Below are 20621 nucleotides of genomic sequence, written 5' to 3' on the forward strand. Positions count from 1 at the left end.
TGCAGAGCTGCACATGCCTCTATTTTAAATTGCCTAAATAGGAAAAAAAAAAAAAAGAAAGAAAGAAAGGGGCAATTAAAAAGAATAACTTCAAGAGGCAATGTGAGAAATGGTGTGTATCCACCGTTCTGGAGCAGAGAGGGAAGTTGAACACAGGGAATGCGATCATGTCAACCAGCGTTGGTTTGGGGAAGAGTCTCTTCAAACTTCAGGCAGGGACTCTGTCTTTGTACAGAGAAGTTTTGTTGACTGGGCCCCAGAAGACAGAGCAATAAACAAGAACACACGGAAGCAAAAACAAAAAGCAATCATTATTTTAAATCCATATCCATCCCACAGTATCAACAAGTGACTTCTCCATCTGATTCCATTTGTAAAGCCCTTAGGAAAATCTGCCCTGTTTAACCCACCTCTGGGAGAGAAAGCTAAGTACCATGGATGCCACTGGTGGACTTTGAGCGGAGGCAAGGGATGTGTCAGGGTACTTGGAAAACAAGGATGGAAGGAAAAAAAAAAAGAATGAGAGACCCAAGTACAGAGTGTTGGCGAAACCCGAATCCTGCAAAAAGAACCAACATCTTCACACCCTTCGGCAGCTTATGAAGAGCTTCCACATAATCTTACCTCCACTCCTCCAATCCCCATGAGGAAAAGAAGTTGTATGCCCATTTCTGTAAAGAATGCTTTGCATGAGAGCAATTAGGTGATTGACCCAAGGTCAAAGAGCTGGTTTCCCGGGAACATGATTGGATCTTGAAACAAGAGGCTTACTAACTATATCCCTTGCTTTTTCTACTCTGATAATCTTTGGAGTTAAAACAGCAGTACAAGATGCACTCCTCCTGGATTTGTTGAGCACTGACTGGATAGTTTCTGAAACTAAGATTTTCCTTCTCAAGCTTGACTCATCCAGGCCCTCAACAAATGATTGAACCTCAACTACTGGGCCTTGCTCTGGAACCTGGAGCTCACCTTCATGGATATTTCAAATAGATGACTCATTGGTGGCCAGTCTCAACTGTCCCTTTTTCAGAAAGTCACCCTCTGACGGTGTAAACTAATGTGGCCCCTGACATCCTTTCCCAGGAACTTTTAAATTTTTCCCACAATATAGTTCTCCTTTAGTGTCCATGTGGGGTTGGTTCCAGAAACCCCATGGAAATCAAAATTTGAGCATGCTCAAGTCCCTTATGTAAAATGGTCTATAATTTGCATCTAAGCTATAAACCTCTATAGAAAAACCAATACGATGTAAATGCTACGTAAATAGTTATTATATTGTATTATTTAGATAATAATGACAAGAAATAAATTCTGGCTGAGGCTGAGAATGCAGAATCCATGGATATGGAGGGCTGATTGTACTTAATATCATCCAAAACCAGGCATTTCAAATACTTATTCAGTATTTTACTGCGTGTCTCCTTCTCTAGAAAATTAGGTCCTTCTGAATAAGTCTTACTCAAGGCCATCTCTCCAAAGTTAAAACAGTTCCTTCAAAAGTAGGTGCACAGTAAATATTTGTCCAATAAATGACATTGAATATTAATAAGGGTTCTTTTCTGGCACCCATGATGTGTCCAAAGTAGTGGAAAACCACTAACTTAAATCATCTCGTTTAATCAAGATTACAATTGCTAAAATAGAAAGTATATATAGAAGATAAGGTTTTAATAATAGCAAAGAGAGTGCTCGGGAGAATTAAAGCTTAATTTGACATGCCTTTATCCCCTGCCACTTAATGCAAGAGCAAGGGCCATTTTGTGACGTTAAAAGGCAAGAAATTTAAAATGAATAAAAGGAAATACTTTTTAAAGCAGCGTATAATCTACCTGTGGAATTCACTGCCGCGGGATATTATTGAGGCAAATAGTCTAGCAAGATTCAAAAAAGGATTAGACATTTATATGAATAGGAATAATATTGGCAGTTACACTAACCAGGTTAAAAAGTTACAAGGCATGTCCGTCCTGAGCTCCAGGGCATAACTGTTCACCAGCTGAAGTGAGGAAGGAATTTCCCCCTTGATACAGCATTGCATAATTGGTCAGATGTATGGTGACTTATATTTTTGCTGTCTTCTGTAACATAGAGAGAGACCACTGCCAAGGGGAAGTTCCTAGGGTAGATAGCCCAGTGACCTCTAAACATGATATTTCTGACTCTTTCTTGAACAATCCTGAACAGAACCTGAGAAATTTTTTATTTTAGAAAGATTAAAAATAATTTCCCTCTTCTAGATGATGAAAATATTTCATGGAATGAAAGCATGCCCTGGCTATAATCTTATTAGTAGCACAGCCAACAGTACTTGAAGGCTCTCTGAACACTGCATATAATGCAAAAGCAAAAACCCACCCATTTTCTGAGTCCATCTAACTCTTTGCCTTATGCATATCCACTTAATACATATGTGTTTATCAAAACATATATCTCTACAGGTATGCTAAGAAAACTGTGATTCATAATTCTGTCTACTCACCTTGCTCAGCTTCTCTCTGTCAATTATGCTGCCAGGCACAATCTTTGATTCTTGGTAAAGTATGCCATACATTTTTTTAACCCTAAAGAGGATAACAAAAAAAAAAAGAGGCAGTTTTTAGCCAAGTATCTGGATACAAGTTCTATAATAACATGATATCATATTAATGAAAATGTTGAAACTAAATTATTCATTATAGTCACTTAATTTTTTAGTCATCCAGGTATTGACAATATTCTGAAGAAAGTATGCATGCTTGACTTATTAGAAAAAGAACATCCACCAAACTGTGTTATGAAAAACAGTCTGCAAGCCAAGACAGAAAGGGAAATTTTAATTTAATCCTTCAAGCCAGCCACCAATGTAAAAAAAAAAAAATTCTAAGATCCTTGCATAAAAGTCAACTTATATCCATCAAGATGTGTTAATATAGAGGTTTTTCTGAACAGGAAAAAAACCCCACAGATTCCATTAATATTTTCAGATACATTCTCATACAAAATAAGCTAAGAAATCTTGGTCTAGGTCCCATTCCAAAAGGAAATTCCAAATGAATCTGGATGAAATCCTTTCAAAGTCATTTGGACCTACATGTAAGATTTGTTCTTTGGACCTTTTTTAAATTGGCAGAATAACAATTAGATTCTCTTAGCTAACGATCATTCCTATAGTATATGATTCTCATCCAGAGGAAAGACCTGAAACATTTAATTTGCTTCAGATAGCAACAAATCATTTTATTAACTGGTTACAGACGAGCTTTTACAAATTAGGCTATTTCCTTGTGGTCTAAGATTTCCTGTTTACTTTTTCATGTGGTTTTTATAGAGTATAGCTTACATTTTTGTTATTAATGTTTTTTCCCTTAAAATTAACCACATAGTAAAAGGAATTCCAAGTTATTTTAAAAGTGAAAACCCTATAGTTGGGATGAGGTTGAAGTTTCACACTAGCAAGGTGACTTCAGGTAAACCAATTAACCCCCCTACATCTCTCTTTTGTCATCTGTAAAATGGAAGTATAATAATATCTACAATACAAAACCCATGTACAGATTAAACCTAAAGACAATGCCTAAAAGCATTTGGCTCAGAGCCTGTCACATGTTAAGAACACAAATGTTATCTATTATGATGATGATGCACATTTTGACTATATATGTTTAAGCATTCGCCATGCATTTCCTGTTTCCTTATTATTACATAATTCTTGTTTTAGTCAGCTTTTTGTCACTGTGACCAAAACACCTAACAAGAACAATTTGAGAAGAAAAAGTTTATTTGGTGCCCATGGTTTCAGAGGTTTCTGTCCATAGATAGCTGACTTCATAGCTCTGGGCGCAGTATTATGCAGAACATCATGGCAGAAAAGTACAGTGGAGGAAAAAAAGATAGGCATATGGCACCAGGAAGCAGAGAGCTCCGCTTACCAGCGACAAAATGTAAACCCAAAGCCACATGTTCACTGACCTACTTCCTCCAGCTACTCCCCACCTGCCTACAGTTGCTGCCCAGTTAATCCTTATCAGTGGATTCATGCACCAATTAGGTTAAAGCTGTTATAACTCATTCATTTCATTTCTAAACTTTCTTGCATTGTCTTATACATAAGCTTCATGGGGACACCTCACATCTGAGCCATAATTGTTCTCATGAATGTTTCATGACTCTCCTGATAAACACTATGAATGAGTTTCCAAAAGAATTTTCCCAATATACCCTGTCACAGAAGTATGAGTGTCCATTTCACCACTCCTTGTGAAAAATGAGAATTATTATTCATTTTAATTATAATTTTATGAAATAGAAAACACAAAGAAAAAAGGAAGGGAAAATATGTTTAAAAGGCATACTTAAGCTTTTCTGTTTCTATAATGGAGGTAGGGAGGTGGGGGGGTTGTGAATAGTGCAAATTTCCATTCCCTATTCAGTTTCCTTCCAAGAGCCTTCTCAGAGTATTTGCACTCCACATCTCAGAAACATGTTATCCTACAGTTGTAAACTTGTTTTCCAGCTGAGTGAGGGGAAGATTGACTTTCTGGTTTTCTGCCAGATGCCCATTGGTCCCCATGAAGGCAGGTGATTCAACTTCAACCACCAGTGTGAAGATGGCGCATGCAAAACCATTCCCGGGGAAAATGGGACCTGGTGGAGCCAACATGTAAATATTTTCCTGCAAGATAGAATAATGCAGAATGACACAGCCGCATCTGACCACAAGTCACAGGAGGTGTAACTCAATGAGGCATATCACCTGAGCTCTGAAAGGGATAATCTGTAGAGGAACAGTTGGTTTGTGCAGCTTTTCAAGAGACTAAATGCTACCTGGTTTTGTGGGAAGAGAAAAAATAAAAGAATGCAAGAGAACACTTTGACCTTTGGTAGTGAATTTGCTGCACCAGAAAGGGGAGAGGCCAAAGATGTTGAAATGGAAATTTTCTAACTTCAGGCAACCAAACAAATGGTTTTCCTCATTGTTTCCACACCAATTTCCAACTGATCTCCTCTATGTCTTAAAACAAGTCATGAGGAGGGGCCAGAAAATTTGTTTGAAGTCCGTATAGGCATTGCTCCAAAGGTAAGAGGACTAACCTCCTTGAGTCATCCAGACAAAACTACAATGAGAAATCTCTTTTAAGTCAATATTATAGATATAAAGTGGTTCCAGGGCTTCTCCTAGCTCCATTAAATAGAGGACTCACATTAAAACTCAAATCATAGTTGCCCATCAACATTTGTAGATGGGATTACATTATAAGATAAATCCCATTATAAGCTGAAAGAAATTAGCTGCCTGAAGATAGATAGGAACCACTGAGATGGCATTCTGTCATGGCTCCATAAACATCTCTATGCCAGGGTGTGAAGTACACCCAGAAGCCAGCAAAGTGGTAATGGAATAAAGACTCTCGTGCCTGAATTTCTCTGTAGCCTCTCTAGACCTCTGTCACCATAGCTATCAAACAGCAGTCATAACACCTTGCCTTGCAGAGTTGTTGGGAGGGAAGAACCAGCTCCTGCTACTTTGGAGATATTATTTACATACACACACATGTATATGCATACCCACATAAATGCACTTGAGTTTTTGAAATCAATTACACTTTTCCATCTTTATAGCTCAGAAGGTGATTTTTGGAAAGTCAATCGAGAAAGGAAGGAAAGAAACATATTTTTTTTTCCTCCAACAAGAAAAAGCAATTAAATGTCAAATATTAACTGTTCCTGGGAGTAAATTTTTTTAATGGGTTAAAGTCTTGGCCATTATAGACCTCCAATATGTAATTTCTAAGAAAGGACCAGGTAATATATTTTTTTAAATTAAGTGGAAGATAAAATGCTAGAGCCAGCGTATCAATTCAGAAAGCACTTTTTTTTTCATTTTCAGTGGCTTTCCAATTGCATCATGCCTTTTAAGAGGCCCAATTTGTTTAACAGCACTTTATTTTAAACCTTCACTAGTGCAAAGCATTGATTTATGATAGAGCTGATTAAAGCAACGGTGTCTTAAGCAATAATGATTTCAATTACAGGACTTACACCAATGCACATTATTCTGATTTTCTTTTCCTTCTGTCCACATTTTTATTCACTAAAGAGGAGGGTATGAGTAGATGATGTAATTTTGAAAAGTCCCTGGATAAAGTTAATATCAAAAAGGAATGTATAGACAGATGGACTGATGTACCTTTTTTGATTATGTGAATGTATTGTATTTTAATATGCTCTGACAAACTCTTGAACAGCTCCCTGATGAGCTCCTACCCGATATCATTAGGGTTATTTAGTGCTTGGATCCTGCTCAATTCCCACTGGAGCCACATTGAAGTACTAGGAATATGCACACTAGCTTCGCTCCAAGTCCAGTACTTACAGTCTTGCCTTCTTTTTTTGTGGGGCTTGGAAAAAAACAATTAAGCTCACCCTTAGATCTTTAACTCATTCAAGTCCAACAGCAATGGAAATGCATACCAAATGCTGTAACCCAATCTTCAGGGCCTATGTTACTCAGTTTTCCACTGGTATCACAAAATAGCTAAGAAAATCAGCTTTTAAGGAGGAAAGATTTATTTTGGCTCGTAGTTTCAAAGGTTTTGGAACATAGTCACTTGGCCCTGTTGCTTTGGGCCACATGGCAGCATCATACATTATGGTTTCAACAAGTGAAGGGGGATTGTTCACTTCATGGTGCCTGGAAAGCAAAAGAAAGATAAAGAAAGGACTGGAGTCCCAATATCACCTTTGAGGCATGCCACCAGTGACCTAACTTCCTTCTACGAGGCCCCACCCCTTAAAGGTTCCAGCACCTTTTAATAGCACCACAGGTTGACAATAAAGCCTTTAACAAGTGAACCTTTGTGGGATGCTCCAGGTGCAAACTAAAGCAGGGCCTATCCCACAGGCCAGTTTAGAAAATAAAAAAGCAAAGTCAGCCTAGAATCTTATGCAAGGGATTCAGTCCATTTATCTGCTTCCACATGCAACCCAACATGGAACCAATCACATTTTATTAATGGTGACTAGCAGAAAAGGAACCCTGTTTAATGGGAATAGCAACTCCTGGGCCCTAGCCAGTTGCTACTGTGGGTACCTATGAACCAAACTGTGCCACAACTTCTGAAATTTCAAAGGAATCCAGAAATTTATACTGAAGATGAAGTTTCTCAATTTTTACTGGATAGACAAGCATGACCAAATTCAGTTTATAACCTGCCTTTGCAGTGCTTCTTAGTTGGTACACAAGCAAACCCACCTGTCTACTTATTGGAGAGAAAATGTGCCATGACAGAGCACCATGCTCAGCAATAGCTCTTAAAAACTAACAAAATATTTATATTCTGCTATTTCATAAACATTTAATGGGAACCTAGGCACTGCACATGCAAAAGAAGGAATAATGCCCATCATCTACCTTCAAGGAGCAAGGCTCATACATATGAACCACAAAGAATTTCAGGTTTAAAAGATTAAGGAGAAATGTAATCTAAAATTAAGGCACTCTATGACATTTATTTTTAGATAAGAACTTCCTTTATTACCTTTCAGATAAATTAGTTTGTCCCCATGCTCAGATTTGAAACTCCATTTTAATTTGAGAACTAGTCCTGTGACTATCAAAGTCCATGTAGGATACATTCCCATTAAAATCCCCAATAGCAACTGAAAGGAAAAATTCCAATCACACCTTGATAGAGTTTTTCTCTACCAATGTTACAGATTTCTTAATTAGGCACTGATATTAACTGGGCCCTTGCATGATTTAAATCTAGCCCTTAATCTCAGCTATTCTATGCTGCTGTAATTTTTATGGGAGCTGACCAACTAATGCTATATGCATTAATTTCTGTGGAAAAATCATCTTAAATTTTTAAACGTTTGTTTTTGGAGGAGTAGAAGCCCCAAGACACAAATGAAAGCAGTCAGGTCCAGACATTGAATTTGTGGCTTAGCACTTCAAAAATTATGTTCCAAATTGCTTTACATTAAAAAAAAATCAGATCAAAGTTTAAAGGCTTTCTTTTCAAACTTTGTAATTATTTCTCAGATTCCTCCTTGAAATGCCTTTAAAGTATTTCCATTGAATAGTATGTGAACTCTTTCTCTTTCCATCTCAAATATGCTGTTGCCATCCATTACCTCCTCTGATGGCATTGCCTAAAGGGAAAGATGTCAAACGTCACCACTATGGGCAGGATATAGAAAGAGCCAGAGCAAGTTGTGCACCTTAGAGCTCAGTATTGAACTGATTTAAACACAGCATTTGATCCCTTTTGTACCTTAATAGCCAACAATTCAGGAGACCTCATTTCCTTCTTTGCATAAAATTCCCAGCAAAACTTTAGCATACAGCTGCTCTGTCCTTCTTCTCTTTTCAGCACATCCCCATACAACCTTGTGAAATTCTTCCCAGTGAGCATTAAATCATACATAACTTGCTCTCCCTGCCCTGGGCACTAGAGGTGGTAGAACATCTGAACCTTCTTATCTGCTTTACGTGGCTGGAAATCCTTATAGGATCATTGACTTTTCTTAGTAAGGAGTCTCTTGGGTAGTCTTCCCCAGACCATTCAGTCATGAAGGAAGAAAAAGAAATTGAGAGAAGTACAGTGATTCTCCCAGGGTCCCAAAGGTGGCCCCTACAGTTTGTGATCTAGTGCTCTACTTTTTCTCATTGCTGTTATAATAGTTCTCAAACTGGAATTTTACTTGTGCTTCTTCATCAATACCAATTTATTGCAGGTTAGGATGCCTGATCTGAAAATCTCAAATCTGAATTGCTCCCAAATCCTCAAATTTTTTGACCAATGACATGATGCAATAAAGGGAAAATTCTACACCTGACCACATGTGATAAGTTACAGTTAAATGCAGATGCACTAAAAATATTGCCTAAGATTACCTACAGGCTATGTATGTAAGGCATATATGAAACAAATGAATTTCTTGTTTAGATTTGGGTCTCACTCCCAAGACATTTCATTATGTATATGCAAATATTACAAAATCTGAAATCTAAAACAATTTCATCTTAAATATTTCAGATAAGGTATGCTCAACCTGTATAAAGTGTTGACAGGCCCCTACTTGGCATCAAGTGCCATGCTCATCTCCAGAGACTCAATGAATGAGACCCATTCTAATCCTCATCCAATGCCTACTAATGCTCCTCCCTCCATTAGTCACTGCACAAAGCAAGCACAGAATGAACATCTCAGAGAAAACAAAGGCTTAGAAGAACTTTACAACATTCATCCCAATTCCTCATTTTACAGAAGAGGAAACAGAGGCCCAGAGAGTCAGTTCATGTTAGAGGAAGGTCTAAAACCCATGATGTAGACCTCAGAGTCAAGTTCTTTTCAGTCCAGTACATTTATGTAATTCAGAATGCATCCTAACTTTTTGCTCCAATCTATCACATTTATCACAAATATTCCCTTTGTTATCCTTTAGGTAAGTTACTTTGTCACTATGGTCTGTTTGGAAATTACATTTTAATTTGAGAACTAGTCTTTTGAATACCAATGTCCACATAGGATACATTCCCATTAAACTCCTCAACATGATGGACCAATGGTCCCCAGGTCTCAGAATTTAGACATATAGAAGAACTGAAATAATTAGGATAGAATACATAGTAATAGCACACACTAACATCTCTGACATACTCAGGGCAAATCCAAAGAACTTGTGGGATAAACTGAAGTCACCAGAGACACTAGGATTTGCATTTGTACATCATGATGCTAATGAAATGTTTAGACTCACCACAGATATTTAAAATACTAGCTATAGTTCCTATATATTTTCAATGACTTTATAGATCAATTGCATTCAAAAATCTTAGCTTAAGTATAAATGGTAACGGGATCCATTAAAGAAGTAAGTTAGGTCTTTTTTTTTTTTTTAATGTGGTCTTTCAGGAAGCTGCCTCTGGACATAACTACAGAAAATTAACACAATAAGTAAAGCATTATAGAACAGCTATTAACTGATTATGCTAATAAAAACCAAATGGGGGCCTTAATTCTGTCCCTCTGGGAAAGCAGGACAGATAAAATAAACAACAGGGAAAAATATGAAGTAAAGGATAATTGATTTTAAACAATAATAATACAGATACCTCCCACCGTATTAAAAAAATACAAATGTCTATTTTTGGGAATGATACAAGAAAATTCTTATTCTGACACCTTAACACTGAAGTTTGGTGATAACAGGAGTGCTTCCTAGGCAAACAAGTTGGAAAAGCTAAGAAGTGCTGAGATTTTCTTAAATGCAGGCACATGGCTACAACAATTCAATTTATTACATTATCAAATATCTCCCTCAGAGAAAGACAGAATCTCAACTTTCACATGGCATGTTCCATTATCATGGGAAAGGAAGTAGGGTACAAGGAATCTGAGCAGTCAAGAACAAGGCCACACAAGAGGATAGAAAAGAAGACAGAGTTCCCACTCCTGGGCAGAAGTTAGGGAGCCCTTTGACCACACCCCCAGTACAGCCCATGCTGTTGACTAAATCTGCAAAATTTTGAGCATGCTTGGGATTAGCTCTATGGAGAAAGTCATGATAGAAATCCTCTTTGCTTTTTATTTGTTATCTAAAACATGGCACATACCACTATCTTCAAACCAAACAGACCCAATAGTGTCCCATAGGAAGAACCTATCAGGTGCCTTCTTTAAAGTGATAAGTCTAATTAAAATGTTTTTGGAAGTTGTCACTAATTTTTGCATTATCTCACAATTTACAGAAGACTTGGAGGGTCAGGGTGATACGGTGACATCTCCAAGGATCCACCCTTATTAGGTCTGGCCTACCCCAAAAGCGCTCACCAATCTACATCCTTTACACAACCTCAGCACTATTGCTAACTCTTGCTGTTTGTTCCCCTAGGTCTCTTTTCACATATTGTTTTAACCCAAGGAACCAATCCTTTTTGCATGGCATATGCAAAATCCCAAGATATTTTTACTTCTCATTGGCAAAAAGTCAGCAAATTCAAATGAAATGATAATTTCTATGTGAGAAAATACTTTAGCATTTTCTTAAAATGGGAAAATAAAAAATCTCAGGCAAGACATTAACTTTTTAAGTTGGCAGAAAATATCCTGTTAAGTTTCACATGTTTTACTAAAATAAAACAAGAGCAGTTCAGGTTTTTATCATGTTAGTTTGAGAATTAAAGGAGAGTTGTACTATCAGTAAGTAAACAATGGGTGTTTAGAGTTCCAAAGAAGAATCAACAGATACAAGCAGGAGATGTCTGTGCACAGAGTGAACACTCTTGAGTATAGGAACAGTAAGACTTATTTAGGACTTAGCAGAAGAGTGAGGTAGACAAACAAAAATAATAATAATAATAATTCAGGAAAAGAGGCTGAAAGCTGAATCTAGAAACATGTATGAAAGTCAGAGCTCAGCAAAATTACACATATTCAGATATTCACACTTAATGTCAAAATATAGGAAGCATTCCTAATGATGAATACCTTTAAGTGACTTGGAGGTTCTCATCTCTTGCAATAAGACAAGAAAAAAACTTTAAAAATTATATAATTTTGGCATGGGGATAGAGAGATCATTATTTGCAGATGATAATCTCATCTGCCTAGATAATTCAAAAAGAATCAAATTACTCAATGGCAGAGCAGTTGCCTAGCATGAGCAAAGCCCTGGGTTTAATCCCTACCACTGGAAAAATAGACATATAAGTTTATAAATGAAAATAATAACCAAATTGGCCAAATTATTTGAATAGAAAATCAGTCAAATGGCAAATAGAAAACAAAAATGTATAAATAAATTGACTTCCCAGCAAAGTGTCATAAAATATACCAGAAAAAATTCATGCACAAAAGCACTGAATAAAATTGAGACTATAGTGAGAAACTACCTAAAGAAACTCTACCTTTTCAGAAGATCATATGAAAAGTTAAATAAGAAGCCATCATTTATTTCTACATGAGAAAACCCAATACTAAAAGAACTCAAATCCTTACCCATTAAGAAATAGTTTGGAATTTGATGACTTCTTAAAGCATAACAAGCAGGAACACATAACCCAGAAAACTAATTTGAATGAGGAAAAACTTGCATTACTGATTAAGAAAACATTTTCTTAAATTATAGTTAAAAAGAAAAACTTGGAGAAAAGAGATGAAGACAAAAAAATAATGAAATAAAACATAAAAATTTGAAAAGGGTCCAATAACATATAATATATAATAAAAAGGAATTTCATTAAATATATTCTTACCACATGGACTAAAAAGAATTCCCAGAGAAATGAGAGATTTAAATGTTTTTAAAAATAAAAGGATCCACAAAAACACGAGTAGAAAATATAGATTAATAATATTGATCTCATGCAGGAATGTACGAAGCCTTTTCAAACAGAAAAGCAAAGGTAGAAAGAAAAAAAAAACATTTTGCAATTAAATTCACAAACATATGTTAATGAATTAACAACTAAAAACCAAATGATAAAACAGAAAATATTTGCAGTACATCATGGTGAAAGGGTTAATAAACTTAAGATAAAGAAAACTTATAATTTAATGGAAAATCAGCTAATACCCCCAATAGAACTAGGAGGTAAACTTAAGCAAATAAAAGTAAAAGCAAGGGCTGGAGTTGTGGCTCAGTGGCAGAGCACTTGCCTGGCACATCTGAGGCATTGGGTTTGATCCTCAGCACCACATTAAAAAAATAAACAAAATAAAGATATTATGTCCATATATAACTAAAAAAATATTTAAAACCAAAAAGTAATAGCAAGGACACAAACCACATACACACAAAACAAGACCGATAGTCAGGAAACGGGAAGAAAGGGAGCATCACAAACAACCAAAAGTAAATAAAAATCACAGTCCATAGGCCACTAAGGTTTTTTTTTTTTTTCTTATTTGGGGAAGAATTAATATTTTCTGAAATCAGCATTCTCATTCAGTGCAAATGGCATAAATACTTCAGAGGGCAACCTACAAAAGATAGCCAAAAATAAATAAATAATAAATAGGTAAATAAATAACAAATAGATAAATGAATAAATAAGGCAGGATTTTCAATTATAGTAATTAAGACAGAGGAAATGAAAATATACACAAAGATTTTATAAAAGCTACAAAAAGACCTAACTATCTAACAAGAGGTCAAATGAGTTACTGGTGACATAAAAATCATGATTTCGATTAGTTTTGAGAATCCAAGAAAATCATCCATTCTGTCTTGACAAATGGAAAAAGCAGTTTACTACACAGCGGCCCACCCATCAGGGCCCCTCTCCTGTTTTCCAAACAAACAAATATATGCATGTTAAAAAATAAATAAATAAATAAAAGTCCAGGAGGGCTGGGGTTGTGGCTGAGTGCTAGAGCACCTGCCTAACATGCATGACGCACTAGGTTCCATCCCAAGCACCACATCAAGAGATAAATAAATAAAATAACGGTCTTAAAAGAAAAGTAGAGATTTTAAAATGTACTTAAAAGTATTAGCAGTGATGACACCCTGCTGGTAAGGCTCAGAGGCCATTTCTATTCACTTCATGGTTGTTTTTTCCATAATTTCCAAATGTTCTGCCACGGACATATATCCTTTTCACAACAATAAAATATATATTTTTTTATTGTGCTCTTTAAATCCTAGTTTGATAAAAGTGTGTCAATGGAAGATAAACTGCTGAGAGAGGATGATGCAGGGGACGCAAGGAGAGCCCAGGCCAACCGACCTCTTAAGCTTGTAAGTCTAAACCTTCACCTTATTCTGGCTACCCCCCCCCTCTTTTTTTTTTTTTTTTAATCTGTTCTCAGAAAGTTTGCAGCTTCCAACTGCATTTTATTTGCTCCCCGTATGAGTGACAGATCAGAATGTCCCAAGAATCCTTAATGTATTTTGTGTCAGGGGCCTGTGGGTCAGTAAGGTTATTAATAAACATAGCCTCTTGTTCTAATTTCGGTCCCTCCTCTCCTTCATGCCTCTCCTCCTGCCCTGCTTTTCCTTTCACTTCTCTGTCTGACCCTTTTCCCCTCCTCCCTGATATAAAGGAATCAGCCTTCATTTTAGCTCAACTTCTGGCACTTTTCCCATAACTCTTTTTTGATGCCATTATTGGTCCTGCTAAGTTTTCATGGGGAATTTAATTTTTGAGAAAATGTTTAGTGTCCTAAATCAATTCGATGCAGCTGAGGCGATGCTATGATTTGACAGGCATGGGAGGCTGGAGGGATAAGTAAAATTGAGGCAAAATATGGCTGGGCAAGGGGGTACCTTGTTTTTAAAAAAGAATTTCTGTTAGATCAGACAAGATTCACTGACCACAAATTTAGCAGAACATGAGAGGCTAGGCCTACACAGAAAGACATGAGATTGGAAGGCAGAAGGCAGAATTGAGTTTTTCTATTTTTATATTATCTTTGATGAAACAAAAAGAACTTAGAGAGCTCGTCATGTGCAAACTCTTATACCTGGATACATGTATGAGAGTTACATGGATGTGCATATAATTTGATGTATGTACAGCAATTTTATTTTCCATTCAGAGCTTGATTTACTACCTAAAGTTGTGTTTAGAGTAAGCCTTAGTCTTTTTTTAAAATTATTTCATTACACATATAGAAGTGGTTACACTGCCATCATCAAATGCTCAGACACAACCTTCAAAGCCCCTGCATTTTGTACAAATTCGGTTCGATTTTTTGTTGTCATTTTTACTTCCAACATTTTGTAACTGCAACTGCAAACCATGGAAGATTACTTTGTGACCTGAAAATAGTCCACACACAAAAACTGCATGTGCTCTTTCAATTTTATTAAACTTTAGTTCTTTCTCAAAAAAAAAAAATGGATCTCCAAACCTTGCTCCAAATATGTAACTGATATATGTACCAATGGGCATTTACTTAACAATGATAAAGCAACATTTTCATGTGGGAAAATACGTATAAAGAAACACATGATTATGTGTTGAATTATTCATACCTTTCAAATTAACCTATTACACTTTCATATGCAAGAACACATTAGTTTTTGAGTGTGACCTAGACTACCTTTCTTAAAATGAGTGGAAGTCTTTTGGAGCAATGCAATTTTTTTTAATACGTGATTAATCCAACTCCAAACTGGGGTCCTTACCTTGTGAACTGATGAAAAAAAAATGAAATTGCAAGTCTAAATTTATTAATTAAGATAATTATATATATATAAATTCATTATAATGAAACCTACTAGTTTTATAGCATTAAAAGAATTGCACCTAACTTTTGGTCTTTTCCAAACTGAGAGAAAAAAATCTATGGAAATTTTGAATTAATTATGCATTCAACCTTATTTTTTCTTTTGTTTTGGGTGATGGAACCCAAGGCCTCACATATGCTAGGGGAAGTGCTGCACCATTGGGCTACATCCCCAGTCCTGCATTCGGTTTCTTCATGGACACCAAAACTACTTCCCACAACAGTTAGAAAGGCAGGAATTTAAGCTCAGCTAAAATTGCCACTGGAAGTAGCCATTAATCAGACCTGATTGAATATCTAATGTGGTTCCTTGCTTACTCTTTCCTTTTCCTTTTCCTTTAGAATTGTATCATTCCTATTTGTTCTGTACCAAAAATCAAAGGATGAGTGTAGCTTTAAATACATTCTGTTAAATGTATGGTGATCTCTTATTCATGAGATAATATTTAATTGAGTTACTTTTAAGAGCAGTGTTTTTCTTCACATACATAGGTTTGAATGAGCATGAGCTTATTAGTTAATGGTGGAGAAGAAAAAAACAAGGAAGCTTTTATTGAGTGTGTACTAAGTACCATGTGTCATTTGTTGGAGAGGGTATGTTATGCTAAGTGCTTCCACTCTTCGTTTCTCATGTTGTCCTCACAACATCACTATGAAGAAGTGTTTGTCAACTTCAAGATACAGATGGGGAAAATGGGGTTTACAGATGTTACACAACACTCCCAAGACACACAGTAATTGTAGCACAAAGCAGGGATTCAAACCCAGGCTCTGCCTGCCAAAATACTACTGCCACTGATTATGAATAAATAGAATTCACTGTTTACAACAGCGAGGGCTGGGACTTGGAGCACTGAGGATTAACTCCTGAGGTTTATTGCAATCAGGGATTGAGGTTAGTGACACCTGGTCACTTAGAAGATATGATTTGGGGATGTTCAAGTGGCCAAAAAAAGGACTTGCATTAGAAAACATGCTGAAAAACACTAAAATAGGTCTCCAATAGCAGTGATCATGTTAGCATGACAATCTATGTGTTATATATTATAACACCCATAACACTGTGGGATTCAAACTGGATAGATGAGTGACTTTGAAAAGCTGAGCACTTTTGTGCCCTTGTTTTATGTGTTTTAAATTTTCTACATTTGAAGAAGGGTTTGGTTCCAAGGTGTTCCTTTAAATTTTGATAAATAAATGTTCTAAAGATCCTCTATGGGGAATTTTTCCCTCACATAATAAGGTTGCATGCAAAGCACGGTTTGATGCCCTGTAGCAGACCTTTCTTTTTAATGCCCACTCTGTTCGTTGCTTCCAAGTCCCAGCCTGGGATCCGCAGGTTGTGGGACAAGGATAAAGAGTGTGGTGAGTATCAGGCTACAGTTCTCAATGCTCAGGGGATAAGATTTCTTATGAAAACTGGCAGCTTTTTTGTTCTTACTCAGCCTTTTTAACACACAGCCAGGTCTCTGTTTAGCTGCGCCCGCTGTGGTTGCGACTGTACAGGGCTAAATTTATGCTACTGACAACTCCCATTGAAGTGTCACGGTGGCACAGTCAGTGGGAGTTGTGTGCATACCCGCACGGCAGCCCGTGGCCCGCCGAGTGTAACAGCATCTCTGCCCTGGGAGATTATTGGTATGATATGGGCGATGCGTAATGGATAGGGCAGTCTGTGTACAAATTTCAAATGACTTGCTACACCCCTTTCGGATGGTTGCTGTCAAAAGTATTAGCACATTACACACACAACAACCACATATCATGTTACCAGTGGCCCCTGCTCCTACAGAATGGCTCCTCCCACATCTCACAGTAGGTAATTGCTTGGGGGTACCTATTGAACACACACAAAGGAAAAAACAGCGGTGAATTTTATTCTTTGAGCTCAACTGTACTAATTCAGAAGGAAGAAAATACCCAAAGTGTTTAAATTAGCATGGACTGAGGTTCAAAGAGATTTGCCTGTAAAAAGGTATCTCTGAAAGTTTTAAATTTTCAACCTGATGAGAACTGGATATGACACACTGAAGTGGAACCTAGGGGAGCCTTAGGTTGCTATGCACATAAATCAAGACCCACCTGACGTCAGTAGCTTCATGGCTGGTGTTAATGAAAAGGTAGGACCATGCAGAGACTTCCACACAGTGGGTGAAGTTTTAAAACATCTATTTCTTAGCATGTGTTATTCAATGAGTCTGCCTCTGGCCTGGGGATCTACCAAAGTTTTAAATGAAATAAATATCTAAGAAGCATTAGCATTCCTGTTCAGCTCTTTTTCATGATAAAAATACATGTCATCTCCTCTCAGCCTGGAATAAATACAAACTAAGCAGTGTGATTCTCCCCTTCTGAGTTTAGATTGGACCCGAGTGTGTGATTTTTCTGGTCTTCTATGCTAAATGAAGGCATGATAGATTTGCCTCAATAAAGATGCTATTGATGTTATTCTTCGTAGAAAGGTTAGCAGGAAAATAACCACCAGAGAGATGTTGTATCTACACAACTTCTCTTTTCAGGGTCGATTTCTCTCTCTTTAGTACTTTTACTACAAGGGATTGAACCAAGGGGTACTCTATCACTGAGCTATGACCCCAGCCTTTTTTAAATTTTTTTTTTAAACAGGGTTTCACTAAATTGCCTAGGATGGCCTCTACTTGTGATCCTCCTGCCTCAGCCTCCTGAGAAGCTGAGATTATAGGCATGAGCCTGGATTCAAGATTTCTTTGTTATAATAATATTGAAAATCTGTGAGCATTAGAAACTAGAGTATTGATTATATTGTCTGCTTACATCCAGTGATTACAACACTATGGAAACTCATTCACCTGTATTCTCAACATCTTAGCACCAAATGCCCCCGTAACTCTTTATTTTTCTGTTTTTGGAGGTAGTGGATATTGAACTCACAGGCACTTGCCCACTGAGCCACTTCCCCATCCCGATTTTGTATTTTATTTACAGACAGAGTCTCACTGAGTTGCTTAGTACCTCACTTTTGCTGAGGCTGGCTTTGAACTCCAGATCCTCCTGTCTTAGCCACTAGAGCCACTGGGATTACAGGCGTGCACCACTGTGCCCAACCCCTGTATCTCTTTAGAGAAATAGATATGAACAACATTGTCCCCTTTCTTAAGTATCTTTTCTCAATTTATTTTATCTCTTTAATAAATAATGCATGCCATATGCTAGACACTAGTTTAAGTGCTTTAAAAATATTAAATCATCAGGGCACAGTGGTACATGCCTGTAATCCCAGGGACTCAGGAGGCTGAGTCAGGAGGATCGCAAGTTCAAAATCAACCTCAGCAATGTACTGAAACCCTGTCTCAAAATAAAAATAAAAAGTAAAAGGGGCTAGGAGTGTGGCTCTAATGGTTAAGTGCCTCTGGGTTCAATCCCTCATACCCATGCCCTCCAAAAATACCAAATCATCTAGCCATTAAAACAATTACATATAGTAATTACATTATTATCTCCATTTTACAGATGCAGAAACTGAGTGCCAGGTAAATAAACAAGCCCTAAGCCATCTAACTTGTATATAGTCAAATGCAGCATTTAAACCCAAGCAAATTTCATTCCAGAGACCCCTCTTCTAACCATTACTTATGAGCTGATTGAAGAAATAAATATGTAACTATTTTCAACATAACACTAGTGTCATAGAAGACCCCAGAAACCCTAGAAACCCAACATCTGCAAAATTTAGTTCAATGATTGGGAAAAACTACTTCTAAAAAGGCTGGGCAATTTGTAAGACAACAAAAGATGAGAGAGACACAGAGATTCTAAAAGCTAACAAAAAGCCAAAGCAAAATGAAATTTAATGGGGATAAACATGAGACATTCTTAAATGCATTAAATCCACTGCATAAGCCCCAGATGATTGAAGTCTGACTCAGGGGTGCAGAGCTCTTCCCTGGTAGAGGGTTCTCTTTAAGACCAGTAACAAGATACAGTGGACAGACACTGTCTCTGCTGGTAAACAGAACTTCTGTGTATTTTATTTATTTCAAGAGACTTTAAAAAAAAAATTATCGTTATTTATTTTTATGTGGTGCTGAGGATTGAACCCAGCACTTCATATGTGCTAGGTGCATGCTCTATGTCTGAGCCACAACCCCAGCCCTCAAGAGAGTTCTTAAGGGCTGGGGATATAGCTCAGTTGGTAGAGTGGTTGCTTCACATGCACAAGGCCCTGAGTTCAATCCCCAGCACCACAAAAAATAAATAAATAAATAAAGACAGAGACTTCTTAAAAGATTCTGAAAAGCCAAGACTAACACAGGAAAGCAAGAGTTCCTGAGTTATGGGAAACTGGAGAATCTCTCCAGTTAAACACCAGCAGTGGATTGGGGAGTAAGACCGTTATCTTCAAGTATCAGGAGGTCTGTCACAAGGTAAAGGGACAAGATTCAATTGTATGTCCTCTAAGGATAGAATTTGATCTGATGGATTGATGTTCCAGAGATGTGGATTTTGGCTTCCATTTGAGGAACAAAGCTTTCCATAAACAAAGCTTTCTCCTACACAAGCAGCTTAGGGAGACTGAGCCCTTCCCCTCCATTTCTTTAGATGGGCCCTGGGCCAACTGGAGGCTTTTGCCCAGACCTTCCCACACATGTTACCTGCCTTAAATCTGCAACTCCTGAAATTTCTCAGTCTTCATCTGCACTCATCTGTCCATCTCCAAAACCCTGGGTTCAGCAGGAATTTGGACCAATGTTCAATTTTCCTTCCAGTCGTAGAAGTCCATGTCTTCTTGATTTTGTAATAGAGTCTTGAATTAAAAAAAAAAAAGTAAACAGATTATCTCTGTTTTATTAGGTTAAGAAATGTCAGAGTGCCAAGTACCCAGCCAACTTCAGAGACGAACAATGTCTGTCCTTTCACACCTAGATTACTGCTCACATTTGAACGACTGCTTCTATACAACCAACCTTAGCATTGTTACAGAGCAACTCAGTCCTAACCTTATTCTAGAAAATTGGTCTGGTCCCCAGTGGCCACTATATCATTTAGCTGAGAGCTTACTATCATTTCTAAGTTAATTTGTGAGTTAATTGTAAATGTCAGGAAGCTCTGACATTGCAGAAAATGGTAAAAAAAAAAAAAAATTTAGATGAACCAGAGTCAGAAAAATCCAAAGTTGAATACAGTTGGCTTTCCAACCAGTTTTTTTTTTAATCAGTAAAATATGTTGATGTATGAAGGATCTGGAATGGCATCATCTAGGAGTTGCCTTAGAAGACTAAGTACATACAGGATGATTTGCTCAAAACTGAAATGCTTTCCTGCTCTGAGATTCCCACAGCACTACACTATCACAGCCTGGATTCTGTTTTCATCTAAATGACTGTCCAAGTGACAGAACTTGAAAAACAAGAATTCAGT

At 37.1% G+C, this 20621-nt stretch overlaps 1 protein-coding gene across 25 annotated transcripts in view; it reads right to left on the reverse strand.

Moving 5' to 3' along the window:
* The window catches only part of LOC144378022 (uncharacterized), a 109071-nt gene that overhangs the window by 64726 nt on the left and 23724 nt on the right, over positions 1 to 20621 (reverse strand). For all 25 annotated transcript variants that reach the window (XR_013439455.1, XR_013439456.1, XR_013439461.1 and 22 more), the window contains exons 2-3: positions 19860 to 20007; positions 2483 to 2564 (exon numbers count right to left, since the gene is read on the reverse strand). The gene's annotated coding sequence lies outside the window, so the exon portion shown is untranslated. The remainder of the gene's footprint in view (positions 1 to 2482; positions 2565 to 19859; positions 20008 to 20621) is intronic.

Source organism: Ictidomys tridecemlineatus, chromosome 5 (genome assembly GCF_052094955.1).
Source record: "Ictidomys tridecemlineatus isolate mIctTri1 chromosome 5, mIctTri1.hap1, whole genome shotgun sequence".
In the NCBI taxonomy this organism is placed as follows: Eukaryota; Metazoa; Chordata; class Mammalia; order Rodentia; family Sciuridae; genus Ictidomys; species Ictidomys tridecemlineatus.